At 37.0% G+C, this 5,883-nt stretch overlaps 1 pseudogene; it reads left to right on the forward strand.

The window, feature by feature from the left end:
• Positions 1–209: 209 nt before the first annotated feature.
• Positions 210–5,883, forward strand: part of LOC102979392 (prefoldin subunit 4-like) — a 9,896-nt pseudogene continuing 4,222 nt past the window's right edge.

Below are 5,883 nucleotides of genomic sequence, written 5' to 3' on the forward strand. Positions count from 1 at the left end.
TTCTGTGGAATATGTCCTTCTGTCCTCTCTTGTGAAAACATAAAGAGGAATATTACATATAAGCCACTCTCTGGCCTTAAGGCATGCAATTCAAGCAGTTCTTAATGATTATTAAATATTAATGAATGGATTTATTTCTTTTTCAAACTTTTTGCGTGCTGTCTGGCTTGCGGGATCTTAGTTCCCTGACCAGGGATTGAACCCGGGTCATGGCGGTGAAAGAGCCGAGTCCTAACCACTGGACCGCCGGGGAACTCCCCATGAATAGATTTATTGGTTAGTGTATTCCACTGTAAGTACAATTATTAATCTCATTCTCAGATGAAACACCAATAAGTCTAATGATCATATAGTTGATAGAGCACCATAGAATTATAAGTAGTTGAATAACTGTTTTAAAAAGTATAAGTATATTCTACGTAAATTCTGTTCCAAGTGTTGAACTCAAAAGAAAATACATAGGAGGGGTGGGGGAAGGAAGGATTGGGAGTTTGGGGTTAGCAGATGCCAACTATTATATAGAGACTGGATAAACAACGAGGTCCTGCTGTATAGCCCAGGGAACTATATACAATATCCTGTGATAAACCGTAATGGAAAAGAATATAAAAAAGAATGCATGTATATGTATAACTGAATCACTTTGCTGTACAGCAGAAATTAACACAACATTGTAAATCAACTCTACTTCAATTTAAAAAAAGAAAATACAATTCTTAGAAACACTTTCATGCACGGTATTAAGTTAAAAATAGCTGTCACATTACATGGTGTGGAAATCTGAGATTCATTTTTTTGAACAGTAACTATTCACCCTCCCCTGTGAGTGTCAACATTTGAGGTTTTCACTTGGCCATCGGATGCTCAAAGACAACCCTCTGCTGCTTCTGGGCCTTTTCAAGAGAGCTGGTAAGAGGCTGTCCAGATAACCTGAATAACAGGATTAGATGGGCTGGGTTCAAGATAGCAGTTCACCACTTACTGGCCATGTGATCTTGGACATTCATTTATTCCCTCTAAACATGTTTCCTCACCTGTAAAATGGGAATAATAAGAGTTCCTTCATCTTTGGGTTTTCACAAGGATTAAGACAATGTTTGCCTGTAAACTGCAGTTTAGCACAGTGCCTAGCACAGAGTACTCTTAACGAGTAGCTACATGCAGCTTCTTCCATAAATACTAGATATTTAGGCGTGCTTCCCTAAGGTGCAGCTGGGTCCAGTTCTCACATGATGCCTGGATGCTTGGGCCACTGGCTCTGAAAACCATACCCTGCTAAACGTCGTGGAGAGACAAAGGAGTGCGATGAAGGTTAAGTCAGATTTAGAACAGAGAACTAGACGGCCCAGACACAGGTTTCCTCGTGCCTCCCCACTGCCTGGTGATCTACTCTCTCTCTCTGCTTTCCACCACTTGTCCAAGCAGAAGGACCCATCTTGGCCTTTGCCTGCTACACAGCAGTATCCTGAGAATAAAAGAAATAGTATTAGGATTGGCTTTACAGCTCTTTGCAATCTGTGCTTGTTATAGAGCCAAGAAACCTCTCTTGCCACATAATTTCATTAAACACCATACTCATAGATCACTCATTGTCCAGATGTTCACACCACAAACTTGTGATTCGTTATAGGCGCCCATGAAGCCCTCCTAGCGTTAGCCCAGCCCAACCCTTACTCTGCTCTTTGTTGCAATTGACAAGCAGGCCTGTGCCCAGTAACTGCCTGTGGAGATTCACCTTCAAGACTGCTACCACCACCCCATCCCCAAATGAAGTATCTGTTTGTCCAGGGCATTGGTTTCTCATATTATGGTGCCCTTCAGCCTGCAGTGAATGCCTCTATGGTGGGTAATGCCAGGAAATTAATCATTATACTAAGAACATAGCATGTTGGCTAAATAGCTAATTTTTTAAAACTGCTTTTTTGACCTATAGTTGTTGCTTGTAGCGCAAAACATAATCTCCTGGATATGTCAGCACAACAAAGGATATTAATGGTGTCAAGAAGCCACAGCAGGTGGGTAAACCGTGTCAAGGTTAGCAATTCTCTATGGCCGGGTCATCAGTCCTTACAGTCCATGAAGTGGCCAAGAAGTACTCCTGTAAGGAGGCAGGCTTCTGAGGTCTTTCAGACACCCTTTGATTGCTGCGGTGAAGCTTGGAAGCTGAGCATTTAGGAGCTCATGTTGGAAAGCCCTCTGGGGAGTCACATAGGTGTGGGAGAATCAGAGCAATACTGCCATGCCTTTAAAGAATTATGCTTCAGCTATGCTTGTGGTTTTTACAGGAAACCCGGGGACCAGGACAAACATAGCATCTGGCCTAGAGCCTGCCTATTCATTTCCTAAATGGTATCTTGTGAGGAGGAGAATTTTTTAATTTTTATGAAATATAATTTTTCAATATTTAATCGTATTTTCTGTTAACATGGTGAATTATGTAGAATATTTTTACCTTATATTGCTAGGATAATTCCAGTCAGTCATGAAGTATTTTATATTTTACATATTGCTAGATACAATTGCTAATACTTGATACAGTATTTTTGGATTTGTGCTTCCCTTGTTGGAATGCCTTTGACAAGTTTTAGTATCAGGGTTATTCTATTTTCTGAAAGACCTTGTGTAAAATTCTTATTATTTCTTTTTGAGATGTTCAATAGAATTTACCAGTGAAATAATTTGAGCCTGGGGTTTTGTTTGCATAGATGTTTCTAATAATAATTTCAATTACTTTGACACATATAAGGCTATTCAGATTTTCTATTGCATCTTGTATCAGTTTTGAATGTTCTGTTTTTCAAGTGCATTTTATCTCGTTTGTCTAATGTATTGGCATAATATTTCCCTTTTGACATCTGTAAAATCTATAGGGATATCTGCTCCTTCATTCCTAATACTGGTTGTTTGGTTTTATTCTCTCTCTTTTTTTTTCTTTGGTCTGTCTTGCTAGGGTTTCATCAATTTTATTAACCTCTTAAAAAAACCAACGTTTGACTTAATACAATTTTTATTTTGTTTTTATATTTTTCATTTCATTGATGTCTGCTCTTATCTTTATAATTTCCTTTCTACTAACTTTGGATTCAGTTTGGTATTATTTTTTTCTAGGATCATAAGATAGAAATGTAAAAATTATTTTTACCCATTCTTTTTCTGTAATATAAGCATTTATTATAAATTAATTCCAAGCATGCTTTAGCTGCCAATAACAAAGTTTGCTATTTTGTACTTCCATTTTCTTTCCATTTGAAATATTATCTACCTTCCCTTTTGATTTCTTATTTGTGCCATGAGTTATTTAGAAATATGTTCTTTTATTTCCAAATAATTAGGGCTTTTCTAGCTTTATTATTGTAATTGATATCTAATATAATTTCATTGCAACCAGAAAAGTAAACTCTCAAAACAAACTTCTGAAATTTATTAAAACTTGATTTATGTCCTTGTATATGGTCTATGTTGGTGTACATTCCATACGTATGTAGAAAGAAAGGATGTATATTCTGCAGTTGTTTGGTGTTGTATTTTATAAATGCCAATTTGGTTAAAGTGGTTGATAGCGTTCTACAAATCTTCTGTATGTTTACTTATTTTCTGTCCAGCTGTATCAGTTATTGAGATGGGGTGTTTATTTCTGATTGTTTGTGTGTTTATCTTTTTCTCTCTTTAATACAGACAAATTTGTTTCATTGACTTTTTTGGCTGTGTTTTAGGCACATGTAGAGTTAGAATTTTTATGTCCTCCTAATGTGTTGTTTATTATCATTAAGAAATGCCCCTCTTTCTCTCTAATAAAACTATTTATTTTGAACTGTATTTAGTATAGTCACTCTGGATTTCTTATAGTATTATTTATATATTATTTTCCATCTTTTAGCTTTCAACCTATTTGTGAGTGTTCATTTAAAGTTCATTTTTTGTAGATATAGGTAGGTCCACCTGTTGTTTTGTCTGTTTAAACTATATTTTTTACATTTCGCCCCAGCTTTATTGAGATATTATTGTCATATAATGTACATAAGTTCAAGGTTTACAATATGATGATTTGATACACATATATATTACAAAATTATTACCACAATAAGGTAACACCTCCATCCCCTCATATAACTACCACTTCTTTTCTGTGGGGAGAATATTTAAGATCTACTCTCTTAACAATTTTCAAATATATAATACAGTATTGTGAATTATAGTCACCAGGCTGTATATCAGATCTCCAGAACTTAGTCATAGTTTATTTAGTTAGGAGTTTGTACATTTGACCAACATCTCTCCGTTTTCCCTACCCCCGAGCCCCTGCAAACACCACTCTACTCTCTATGAGTTCAGCTTTTTTAGATTCTGCATATAAGTAAGAATATACAGTATTTGTCTTTCTCTGTCTGACTTATTTAATATAGCCTAATGCCCTCAAGCTTCATCCATGTTGTCGCAAAGAGCAGGATTTCCTTCTTTTTCATGGCCGAAAAATATTCTTGTGTGTGTGTGTGTGTGTGTGTGTGTGTGTGTGTGTGTGTAAAATGTGATATATATAGCAATGAACATGGTGTGGATATTTCTTTGAGACAGTGTTTTCATTTCCTTCAGATGTACACCCAGAAGTGGGCTTGCTGAATCACATGGTATTTCTATTTTTAGTTTTCTGAGGGACCTCCATACCATGCCAATTTCCATTCCCACCAACAGTGCGAGAGGGTTCCTTTTCCTCCACACCCTCATCAGCACTTATCTCTTGTCTTTTTGACAATAGCCATTCTGACCGGTGTGAGGTGATACCTCATTGTGGTTTTGATTTGCATTTCCCTGATGAGTAGTGATGTTGAGCAACTTTTCATGTACCCGTTGGCCATTCATATAACTTCTTTAGAAAAACATCTATTCAAGTTCTTTGCCCATTTTTGAATCAGATTGGTTAGGTTTTGGGGTTTGGGTTTTTGCTTTTTTTTTTTTGCTATTGAATTGTATGAGTGCCTTGCATATTTTAGATATTAACCCCTTATCGGAGAGATGGCTTGCAAATATTTTCTCCCATTCTATAGGTTGCCTTTTATTTTTTTTGATTTCTTTTGTTGTACAGAGCTCTTTAGTTTGATGTCATCCCACTTGTTCATTTTTGCATTTGTTGCTTGCACTTTGGGTGTCATATCTAAAAAATCTTTGCCAAGACCAATGTTAAGGAGCCTTTAAGCCTTATTAGAGTGTCCTTTACTCAAGATTTAATATATCTCTTCTGCTATGGTGCTATCTTCCTGACAACTCTACCTTACGCCCTTTGTGAGATGAAGTTTTTCACTCTGGCTGGTGAGAACACAGAATATTCCCATCCCTACGGGAGCTTTGGAAGTTGTTCAGCCTAATGGTTTACAGTGATTCTATTTCCTGTGCCTGGTAGTTTCCTCTCATGCATGCACAGGAGTAATAAGCCTAAGACTCAAGAGAACACTTCTGCAGACCTCTGGAGTTTTCTCTCTGCAGCTTTCTCCTCTCTGGTACTCTGTCCCATGATTACCAGCTGCTTTGGCCTCCCTGAATCTTGTTCTTTGACTTTTCAAATTCAGCAGCACCACCAGGCTGTGTTTGGGTCCCCCCTCACTCTGCGCTGCAGCTTGAAAACACCTCCCAGCAATAAGCTGGGGCAATTGGGGGGTAGCACCCCTTTTCTCTTTATGATAATAGTCCTGTGCTTCCTGTTGTCCAGCCTGAAAACAATTGATTCATTTATTTATCCAGTTTTATAGTTGCTTAAGCCAGGAGAGTAAATCTGATCCTTATCACTCTACCATGGATGACTGTAGAACTCTGTGACAAATTTCATGGCTTCTTATTTCGTGTTGATCTTTTTTTTTTTTTTTTTTTTTTTTTTTTTTTTTTTTTTTTTTT

The sequence above is a fragment of the Physeter macrocephalus genome, chromosome 21 (genome assembly GCF_002837175.3).
Source record: "Physeter macrocephalus isolate SW-GA chromosome 21, ASM283717v5, whole genome shotgun sequence".
Taxonomy (NCBI): domain Eukaryota; kingdom Metazoa; phylum Chordata; class Mammalia; order Artiodactyla; family Physeteridae; genus Physeter; species Physeter macrocephalus.